The 12,508-nt window shown below is 35.0% G+C and overlaps 2 pseudogenes; both read left to right on the top strand.

The window, feature by feature from the left end:
• Positions 1 to 12,508, top strand: part of LOC109674422 (poly(rC)-binding protein 2-like) — a 248,651-nt pseudogene that overhangs the window by 62,632 nt on the left and 173,511 nt on the right.
• Positions 8,620 to 8,719, top strand: LOC141418309 (U6 spliceosomal RNA; annotated as a pseudogene).

Genomic DNA, 12,508 nt, shown 5'->3' with positions numbered 1-12,508 from the left:
CTAACTACAATGACCTGAGTAAATCCCCCACATTATCCTTTCTTACCTGGGAAGCAGAGCAGAAGAAGCCCCAGTAGGTGAGCAGGAGACTTCACGTCCATTCTGTGTCTTAACTGAGACTCTGACAGTGTGTGTGTGACCAGCCAATTAAGAAGTACTCAAGGGTATAGGCAAATGCAAATCAGCAGTGGCAGAGCAGGGCTGGGCACAGCTGCCCCATAAGTTAAAACAGGCCCATCCAGTCTCCCCAGGTGTTCCAGGCCAGAAAAAATGCCTTCAGAGAAAACGATCCCCTCTGTGGTTGAAATAACAGCATCAGTTAGTATCCTAAGAATACTGTGTTATTAGTTCACTTCCTGACCCAGAACGTAATTTTCTGCTAAGATTCCACTTAAGAAAGAAGCTATACATTATGGTACAAACCCCAAAAACGAAGGAAAGTTTTTGGTATTCTTTCATCAGTACCTGAGGGTTTTACAGAGTCCAGAGGATTTTTACTTTGCTCTGATTCCATGATAAGCTTTTTGTGAACTTGAAGAGCAACAGGAATCTTTGGGTGTCATTATTTACATGGAATGGCCAGATTAATCATCACTAACCTCTCATCTCCAGCCAAGCAATCTCTCTCATTCCTTTTTAAATACTCTGTTCTACTACTTCCATCAATAATTTTCTCCTTTCATATCTAAGGAGTAGGAATTCCTCTCCAAGCTCTGCTTGTGATTATGTATATCTATGCTTGATATTTCTTGGCTGCCTCTATCAACACTCAACAAATGCCATTTTCTTCAAATGTGGAGGTCTTCTGTCTACCAAATGCACATTTATTTCCTCGAAAGAAATATGTTGCACAAACCTAAATATACTACTATCACAAAGTCTCTTTTAGCTCCTAAGAGAACACAGTTCTTAATCATGATCTTAGGACAGTGAGGAAAAGCAGAGTGAAGAAGAAAGCTTATAGGAATGAAGTTATAAGCCCTCTATGGAGACTATCAGACAGAATGGAGTCCAGATGGTGCCCCACATGTGTATGAATGTACTGAAAACTCAGTGTGGATGAAGAAAAATGCTGGCGTAAGATGAAAGTTCATATTGGTAGTACTGTCCTAAAATAAGCATCCTGTGGGACAGTTCTCAATAGTTGATGACAGGAAGCAGTGCATATACCCCCAATTCCTTCACCTCACACCAAATAACCAAAAACCATTTCTTTGTGTTTCCACATGGACTTCAGCTCCAGACATTCTCTTGGGTACATGATCTGCTAAAAGGCCATTTACTGCTCATAGACCTTCATGTTTTTCCAATATCCTTCTCTCTAAAGACATTTTGCACTGTCTCACCATGCTACCTGCACTAGAAGCCTTGTGGATTGAAAGATTCAAACTATGAAAGTGGACAAATCCATATACTTGGAGGGATTCTCTGATCCTAATCTTTGCCACTTCACCTTGTTTGACTGGTATAAAAGTTAACAAATTTTGGTGATTAGAAACCTCCTCTGAGTAAAAGAGGCCTTAATGATATCAAACGATATCTTGAGATAATAATAATAATTATTATATTACTAGCTGTTATTATTATCTTGATGATAATGATATCAAATGGTATCTTGAGATATAACTAGATGATCAACCATGAAGTATAATTAGTTAAGAATTAAAATTTTTTAAAACAGCATTGATTTCCTTTCACCAATTTCTGTTGGCTATAATTAAGCAGTAATTCCATTTTCTGCATCATATAATTAAAGAATTCTCTAAGAGATACCTTTGAAATTTGTCTTAGACACATCAGAATGAACATGTTCAAGCTCTTAAATCCAACAGGTCAAAGGACCTTAAATATTCTATTTTTTGAAATGCCTTGTCTTGTAAATCTTCCTCTTGAGATTTTATTCTTATTTATGGGATATGTTAATCAATATGTCATCACTGTGACCAATTACTTAGACAAACAACTCAATTATTTTGTCATGAAGTTTCAGATGTTTCACTTCATATTCACAAAGATCCATTGCAGACAGAGAAAGACAGGAAGATGTCAGGGACAAGATATTACCTTCAAAAACATTCCCCCAGTGAACTACTTCTTCAATCTAGGCCCTACTTCATAATTTACACCACTTCCTAAAACTGCCATTAAATTATAAAACCATTAGTAGATTAATCTATGAACTCATAGTCCATATGATCCAGAGTCCTCTCAATGGCTGGCCCTTCCAGCTGGTTGTAAGACTTCACAAATCAGACTTTTGGGAGACACTTCACTCCTGAAACACAGCAGATAAAAGAGAGTTCTAGGGATGGTGACTTGTTGGCAAATGGATAATGTCTCACCTCCAAAGATATCCACTCCTAACCTTTGAGTTCTAGGAAATTAAACTAATATTGCAAAGGAACTTAACAGATGTGATGAGTATGGAGCCTGAGATGGGGAAAATATCCTGAATTATCTGAGTGAAAACAATATAATCACAAGGGTCCTCAAAATAGGGATGAGAGAGTCACAATCAGAGAAGGGACATGACAATGGAAAGGAATATTAGAATGAAGTGAGAAAGGGGCCATGGAGTTGGGAAGGTGAAAGCATTTTGGAGCTGGAATGGCAGGAACTCAGATTGTTCCCCTTGAGTCTCCAGAACAATCACAGACCTCCTGACTCCTTGATTTAACTTTTGAGAATTGTGACACACAGACATTTAAAAGAACTGATTTTACTATTCAGAGTGTGTGACATTGCAGAGATTTGTGGTAGCCACAAAGGGAATTCATCCAAGTGTAGAAGCTGTGAATGGCTGTTCCCTGATCATTCAAGCACTTACAACTAGTTATTATTTGCTTTCAATTATGAGAAGAGACATGTAACATTATTACTAGAAGAACTATCACCATGATATCTTTTAAGTTTTCTACTTAAAAGGTCATTGGTTAAACACTACATCTCTCATGAATCTATGTATGTGAGAGTCCTGGGGTCACCTCAAACAGAAGGTGAGTGGAGGGTGAATGGAGATTTGATTGTTATTTATTCATTTGTTTACATGTTAGAAGGATAAATTGGATTGACAAGATACAATATTTCAAGGAAGGAGTGAGCCAGAGTAATAGGTTAGACCAGAAGAGATGAGAAAAAGATCAGGGAAATGCAATATATACTGCTTCCTCCAAATCTGAAATGAAGTCAGGTGGAGCATGGAAAGGCCTGGATAGCTATATTTTGTAGAAAGACTTCAGACAGAACTCCTATTAAATTAGGGTCAATATGGTATAAGACAGAGGCAGCAGGAAGGTATGAATTACATGTTCTTATTCTGTTTTTGTCACTCTTCCCATTTTACAAGTCATGGGTTCATTACTGCAAAGATTCACCTCCTTGGATGGAACATATTGAATATCAGACAGACCTGAATACAAATCCTAGCCTCAACACTCACTGACCATGTGAATGTCAACAAACCATCCATGCTTGGTCCTTTAAAAGGTGGGGCCTGTTGGAGGAAGAAGAGTTCAATGGGAGTGCTGCTCTCAGGAAATATTAAGATCCTTCTCTGGGGAGAGTGGTGACAAAGGACAGGCTCCAGGCTCTGCCATCTTATCTTTCCATATAATGACTCCCTTTCTCTAGTGCTCCTTTCATGTTGTCACACTCTATGCTGTGATGTATCTAAAGGTTCCTCATGAAAGGCTGCAAAGATAGGGCCTTACAATCCTGCTCTTTCATTCTCCAAAACTGTGAGCTAAGTCAGGTAGCCTTCATAAAATATCTAGCCTCAGATACGCTGTTTAAGAAACATAAAATTGATCAAGACACCATATTGCACAGAGGGTATAAAGGCTTGTCTCTGCACAACATTGCGTCAATCACACCTCACATTCTTTCCACTGAACAGATAAATTCTACTTGATGCCTGTTGGTGTCTTTATTTTCAAATGTTTTCTAACATCCTTGACTCAGTGCAACATTTTTTTCTATTTAAGAGATGAAGTTGAAATAGTTTATGATAAAGAATATATTTTGGAAGGCATGTAAATAAATGCAGCTAATTAAAACATAGGCCATTTCTACTAACAAATTTGTATTAATAGAACAAAAAAATTGTGTGTGTGTGAATTAAATCATGTTCTCTCTCAGAATTATAACCAAAAATTTAAAATTTGTACTTCAAATTAAGCCTTTTGATATTTATAATAAAAATTTATTACATTATAAAATAATGAAATTTCTCCTAGAAAATGTTGTTATATACAATACTGGCCCACATTTTTTGTGGTTCCCCAGGTTAGGAATAGAGACTTTTAATCAATCTCAGTACCAATGTGTGGAAGTTTTTCATGTGTAATGAGCAAATCTCTCAATTTACCTGGCTAGAGTACTAAAGATAATTTTGCTAAAGCTAATGAAAAATGCAGAGGAGGAATCTTAAGGGAAGGTTTGATCTGATCACTGAGATGTAACACAAAATGCAATTTTTCCAGCCTCTCCACTCTGCCTGATATTGTGCTAGTTATGTACTGAGAAAACCTTAAGAAAGCATGCTCATATATCCAGATGTTTTATACTTATCGTCCATATATTGCATTTGTTGCTCAAACTGGAGCAACAATTCTGAAACGATGACACATGTGACAGCTTAGTTAATAACCAACCTACCAGATAACCATTGTCCACTGCAGTCAGTAAATAGTCTCTCTGGAAGACAAAATTTGTATCCTAGATTTCGTCTCTGGAATTCACCTGAAATTAGCATTCCCCAAAGCAAGATATTCTACTAGTACTAATTGAGGGCATTGGATGGAAAAATAGTTCGTTGAATTGAGAGAATAGAAATGTTTGCTTTTGATCTATAACCAGATGTTTAATTAAGGAATACTGAAGGAAAATATAAGAGTGACAAGGAGTAGCCATTGTAGATCTGAGGCACGGTGGTGGTACTGACAGCCTTACACATGAGACTTTATACTTGATTCTCAGTTATTTAATGTTCTATGTAAGACAACAGATTCTTTTTAAGCTTTATTTTTATTATTGTTATACTGGGGGTACATTGTGTCATTTACAAAATTTCTTCCAATATGTCAGTTAAATTTACCCCCTCTATTGTTCTCCTTTATCCCCTTTCCCCCATTCCTGGAATAATTTTAACAGATCTTATTTTTCCATTTACATACTAGTGTACAATAGATTCTTGATACACTAGTCCCTTTGATGGTTTTGGGTGATTGCATAGTAGCTCCCAATGTCACCTGAAATGTGCCTAATAGTGTATTATATTATGTCTTTTAAAATTTTGAGCAGCTATTTCTCTGAGGTAGAGTAAAAGGTCAGGTTCATAATTTGAAGGAAAAATTCAATGACCCTCATTCAGCCATTCATATTATACCTAATGCTGTGAGTAGGAATCAGAAGAAATGACTATTCTAAGCAGAAAAGCTGGAATGTAAGATGTGGAGCCTTCAGTTGGACCTTACAAAATTTCACCAAAAGAACATAGTGTCACTGGCTCTGATATAGTTGCTGTGGCAAAAGGAAATAATTGGCAGAAAAAAACCTCACTGCACAGCTGACTTGGGCTTTGTGTTTAAGACTGTGACATATCTTTACAGACTGCAGTAAACAACCCCATGACCAGCTACCCCATTGTTGAGAGTGTAGATTGTATAGGGCATCTGGATCAATCCTTGGAATCCAGGTTAGGACTTTTGGGATTGAAGTTTATTGACAGGAATCCTAAAATCAATCCTGATTGACTGCTGGATACACTGTTCCAATGTCAGTTCTTACACTGTTACAGAGCCATGCATTTTTTGACTGTCTTTTGAGGTGATACTATTTCCTCTTCTTAGAGATCCTGTCAAAGATTTGGGTTACTGAATACCAATGAGATCACTTATAATTTTTAAATGTAGTTACTAATAAAACCACCAATTGCTGTTCTATGTATAACAAAAAGATCAATATCCTTGAGCTAACATATTGTTAAATTCTATTAAGACTAATGTTAAGTATTTAAGTATGAATATAATACACTACATTATTAGATGATTCTCATTTGATTTACCATACCTTGTAGTCTCTAAGGTATGAATCTTTCAATTAACTGTATTTATCACAAATAGAATATCAGTTACATAACTAAGCTCAATGAACTTATCATAATGTCTTTCTGAAAGAGACCAAGTTCCTTCAGGAACAGTGAAATGAATTAGTAAGAAAGTGAAACTGTTTACTTCCCACACTGATTACAACTCCTCTTACTGTGGGGAACTCTGGGAAACCCACAGGACTGAGAAGATGGAGAAACCCTGGCTTATTCACATTGAGGGAACTTGATGGGTTACTTTAAATTCCCAGCCTTCGTGTACATTCCATGTTATTGCCTCTCATCATTTGTGGTCCTATATGACAATAGTAGATACAGCTTTTAGAAGATTTACACAGTGGAGCCAAATTTCACTCCCTATCTGAAGCAGACCACCCCATTTCACTCTCTTGTAAAATCCACCCACATTTACTTCTGACAATGATCATAACTTGAAATGTGTTATTGTTTGAGATGATATGAAATCTTAATTTTCAGGGATGAAAAGTATTCCTAAACTGATCATATCCTTGCACAAGGGCAGCCACGCACAGACCCAACACAGCATCTCACACAGAAATGACAATTCCACAGAAAGCATCCCTTGAGAAATGGTTGAACTACACTTGGAAACATTTCTAGCCCCCACTTCTATTGAGTGAAACCAGAGCAGGTGTCTTCTTTTGTTACAAACCAACTGGCTGGGATCCTTGTGTTCTATGTAGACAGAAATTGTGGATAAAGAGAAAGCTCCTCCAGTTATTCTGGGCCATTGGTAAGTTCACTTCATACTATTAAAGGGAACAATCCAGCAAGAAGGCATAATGATTACAGATATGTACTGCATGTTGGTGCACCTAAGTTCATAAGACAAACCCTTCTGAGTAGAAGTGAACAAATAGAACCATATTCAATAATTATAGGAGATCTTATCCCCAAACTCTCACCAATAGGCATACATCCAGACCAAAGTATTAACAGAGATGTCTTAAAACTAAACAATACCCAAGAAAAAACGGACTTAGCAGAAATCCATAGAGTATTCCATCCTACAAAAGCAGATTGTGCATTTTCCTCAGAATCCCATGGAATTTCTCCAAAATAGATCAGATCCTAGGACATAAAGAAAATCTATACAGATGCAATGGAATAAAATTAGAAACCAATGGTAAAGAAAACTGCAAAAATAATTCAAACTCAAAGAGATTGAACAACAATGTTCTGAAAGACAGTGGGTCATTGAGGAATTTAGAAAAGAAATTAATAAATTCCTAGATTCAAATGAAAATGAGAACACTACTTACCATGACATGTAGGATACCACAAAAAGCAGTCTTAGAGCCAGGCACCAGTGGCTCGTGCTTGTAATCCTACCTACTTGGGAGGCTAAAATCAGAGGATTGTGGTTTGAGGCCAACCTGGGCAAGTAGATCACAAGACTCCTTATCCAAAATAACCAGAACAAAATCAACTGGAGTTGTGGCTCACACAGTAGAGTACCTGGTTTGCAAGTATAAAGCCCTGAGTTTCAACTCCATTATGAGGGAGAGAAAGAGAAAGAGAGAAAGTATAGAAAGATGGAAAGAAAGAAAAAAAGAAAGAGAATTCATAGAGGAAGTCTATACCCATCAGCACTCACATCAAAGTGAGAGCTCAAATAAAAAACCTGATAATGAACCTCGGACTCTTAGAAAACAAAAATAAGCCAATTCCAAAAACAGCAGATGGAAAGAAATTATAAAAATTAGTGCAGAAATCAATTAAATAAAGACAAAAAGAACAACACAAGGATTAAATAATCAACAAATGGTTTATTTGAAAAGGTGAACAAGATTGACAAGCCTTGAACTCAAGTAACTAAATAAGAAAGGACAAGACTCCAAATGAAAAAAATCAGACATGAAAAAGGTGACATTAAAACAGATGTCAATGAAATTCAGATCATATAGAAATATTTTGAAAACATATATTCCAACCTGAAAAATAAAGAATAAATTAATAAATTTCTCAACAAATATTAACCACCAAAATTGAACCAAGAGGACATAGACAACTTAAACAGATATATAATGAGTAATGATATTGAAACAATCATAAAGAAACTCCCAACAAAAAAAGCCCAGCCCCAAGTGGATTCACTGCTGAATTCTACCAGACCTTAGAAGAACTAACAGCAATTTTCCTCAAACTATTCAAAAATACAAAGGAAAGGAATACTACAAAACTCCTTAGAAGTCAGTATTACACTAATATCCAAACTAGGTAAAGACATCAAAAAAGAAAGTTATAAGTCAATATCCCTGATGAATGTAGATGCAAAAATTCTTAATAAAATACTTGCAAATCAAATCCAACAATATATTTAAAAGATGATACACCATGATCAGATTTCATTCTGGGAATGCAAGGATGTTTCACTATATGCAAATCAGTAAGTGTAAGATAACATGTAAATGAAATCAAAGGCAGAACCAAAAATATCATCTCAATACACGCAGAATAAGCCTTCAAGAAAAAATTCAAGAACCTTGTTCTTGTTTTAACAACACATATGATGAAATTAGAAAGATACATAGATTAGAATGACCCCTGTGCAAGGATGATACACAACTTGGTGAAGTGGTCCATAAAAAAATTCCAGTTTCTTTAAAGATAAAAGCTCAGAAAAAAACTAAGAATAAAAGGAACATACCTCAACATTGTAAAGGTTATATATGACAAACCTGTCACCAGCATCATACTAAATGGGGAGAAACTGAGGCTTTTTTCTCTAAAGTCAGGAGAAAGTAAGGGTGTCCATTCTACCCACTGTAACCCAATATTGTACTGGAATTACTAACCAGAGCAATAATACAAGAGAAAGGAAGAAAGAGATTAAAATAAGGATTAAAGAGGTCAAGTCATAATGATTTGCAGATGATACAGTCTTACACAGAAAGACCCTAAAATCTCCACCAAAAACTATTAGATTTCATAAAAATCATTCAACAATGTAGCAGAATATAAAAATCAATATACTAAAATCAGTAGCATTTCCATACATCAACAATGAACAGACAGAAAAAATCAGGAAAATACACCCATTCACAATAGCGTGAAAAATAATAAAATATCTAGGAATAGGCTTAATCAGAAAAGAGAAGGATATATACAATGAAAACTACAAATCACTGAAAAAAGAAATTGAAGAAGACATCAAAAGATGGAAGGACCTTCCATTCTCAAGAATTAGCAGCATCAGTATTGTGTAAATGACTATACTACCACAAATAATCTATATGTTTCAATGCAATCCATATTAAAATTCCAATGATACTCTTCACAGAGATAGAAAAATAAATCCTAGAGTTCACATGGAAGCACAAAACACCACAAATAATCAAATCAATTCTAAGCAAAAGGAGCAATACTAGAGATATCACAATACAGACTTCAAGCTCTACTTTAGAATCCTAGCAAAATAATGGATGATTCTGGCGCAAAAAGACAGACATGAAGACCAATGTAATCGTCCAGAAGATTCAGAAAAAAGCCCACATACCTATAGCCATTTGATTTTTGACAGATGAGTACAAACCATATGTTGCAGAAAAGTCATGTTCTTATACAAATGGTGCTAGGAAAACCGAATATCCACATGTGAAGACAGAAACTAGATCCCAGTTTCTCACTCTGTACTAATACCAAAGGTGGGTTAAAATCTTAATGTAATAGCTTGAACTGTGAAACTACTATAGGAAAGAATAGGGAAAACCCTGGAACATACGTGAATAAGCAATAATGTCCTGACTAGAACTCCAATAGCTAAGCAATTAAGAAAAAGCATGGACAAATGTCACTGTATCAAATGTAAAACTTCCACACACCAATGGAAACAGTCACAAAACTGAAGAGATGCCCTATAGAAAGGGATGAGATCTTTTCCAGCTAGATATTTAACAAGGGTTAATATTGACAATATAGGGATCTCAAAAAACTAATCTCCTAAAGAATCAACAACTGAATTATGGAAGAGATGAACCAAAAAGTAGTACAATACATATATATATTTAATGTAACAAGGACACCCCTGTATGTCTACCATATGCTAGTAAAAACATTTTTAAACCCAGTTTACAAATGGGCAAATGAAGTGAACAGAAAATTCTCCAAAGAAAAAGTTCAAATGGCCAGCAAACACATAAAGAATTCTCAATATCCCTGACCATAAAGAAGGTGTAATTCAAAAGAACATTGAGATTTTTATCTCACTACTATCAGAATAGATATGATCAAAAAAACAAAAAATGCTAGCAAGGGTCTGTTTATGTTGTTTATAACCTCTTGGTCCAATTTTAGGGGATCAAATGCCCTTGAAATTTATCCATTTCTTCTAGATTTTCCACTTGTTGGAGTGTAACTTTTTGGAATATTTCCTAATGGTCTTTTGATATCCATTGGTATGTGTTGTTATAGATATATTTTTTCTGATTTTGTTGATTTGGTTCTTCTCCCTTCTTTTAGGTTCTTTGGCTAAAGGATCACCAATCTACTTTATCTTTTGAAAGTATCAATACTTTCTTTCCTTAATTTCCTTTATTTATTGATTTTTCTCCATTTCATTAATTTCTATACTAATCTTTATTATTTTTTCCCTCTACTAATTTGGGGTTTGGCTAGTTCTTATTTTAATAAGAAATTGAAGTACATTGTTAGGTTGTTTATTTTAGATCTGTCTGATTTTGTATAAACTTTCCTCTTAGCACTGCCTTAGCTTTATCCCACACAAGGCAGTTATGCTTTAATTTTTATTTGAATCTAGTTCATTTTAAATTTCTTTCCTAATTTCTCCAATGAACCACTGATCATTCAAAAGTTCATTATTCGATCTCCATATGTTTGAATAATTTTCAAAGTTTTCCTTGCTATTGATTTCTAATTTATTTTTACCCTTTGTATATCTTTGGTTGTGAGGTGTGTTTCTTGTAAACAACAGATCGTAGGATCCTGCTTTTTAACCCAGTCATCCAATCCACATCTTTTGATTGAGAGTTGAAACCATTTACATTCAGGGTATGATTGAGAATTATTTACTTCTTCCTGTGTTTTTACTGGGTTTTTTCCTTAAGTTTATTTGAGAGTTCCTTGTTCTTTTCTTTTGCCATTATTCCTTTTCTGGTTTTGCTGGTTTTCTCAGCAAACATGTTTGATACTTTCCTAGTTCTCAGGTGTACATGTATTCTTTTAAAATTTTTTTTTCTTTCCCAGGCTCTAGTGTTTGTGACTGTCTTTCATCTTCTTCTCAGTTTAGTATTCTCTTAAGTATCTTCTGCAATATAGACTTGGTGGACATGAACTATTTTAACTTATTCTTTTCTTGGAAGGTATTTATTCCTCCATTGAAATTGGAGGACAATTTTGTTGGATATAGCTGGCTTGATTGACAGTTATTTTATTTCAGAGCTTTAAATATATTTTTCCATGCTTTCCTGCCTTTTAAGGGTTTTTTCTAAGAGCTCTGAGGTGATTCTTCTCTGTTTAACTTTATAAGAAATTAGGTATTTCTCTCCCAAGATTTGGGGAATTTTCTGCTATGTGTCAATGAATACATTTTCTATGCTTTTAGTTTGTATGTCAGCTCCTTCTTCTACCTTATAGATTCTTAGGTTTTGTCTGTTGATCATGTCCTAAAGTTCTTGGAGGTCGTGATAATTGTTGTTGCTGTTTTTTTCTTACTTTCATCTGAGTGTTATATTTCCTCAATCTTATCCTCTAACCCTACTATTCATTCTTCTGCTTGATATTGTCTATTACTGGTGCTATCTATTCTGTTTCTTACTTGATTTATTAAGCTTTTCATACCCAACATTTTTGTTCATTTTTTACAAATTCAATTTCCTAATTTTTTTGCTAAATTTCTCTTCCACATAGTTGACTTTCTTATCTAGGTCTTGTATTGATTTCCTAACTTCATTTATGTGCTTGTTTGAATGGAAAAGGCACTTAATAAAAGGTAGGAGATGTTACAGGACCCACACATTTCATTGTCTTCTCATTTTATATAGCATTAGTTTTACTTAAAAACATTTTCAAAATTCACTATCATGTGTATCAGAGTACACAATATTGAAAACAGATTGAAATTAAAGGCAGAAATTTTTCCCTTAATTAAGTTCACAGAGATAGTTGGCTGACTTTGGCAATAAAATTGACATTATTCTTTTTCCATTCCCTCATATGCACATTCTGCTACACCTTATGGAGCAGGCTGAAAATTCAACAAATAAATGCATTCATTATTTAGCAGAAACAAGGAAAACTGCCAGAGCCATCCCACAGATCTCCCACTTTGACAAAAACAATTACAGTGGTGTCAGGACTGGTGGTATGAACCCAGCCTGTGGGCAGACCAGGGATGCTGCTTCTGCAGTTGTTGCTTTTAGA

Source organism: Castor canadensis, chromosome 16 (assembly GCF_047511655.1).
Source record: "Castor canadensis chromosome 16, mCasCan1.hap1v2, whole genome shotgun sequence".
Classification (NCBI taxonomy): Eukaryota; Metazoa; Chordata; class Mammalia; order Rodentia; family Castoridae; genus Castor; species Castor canadensis.
This window is presented reverse-complemented; position numbering and strand designations above follow the sequence as displayed.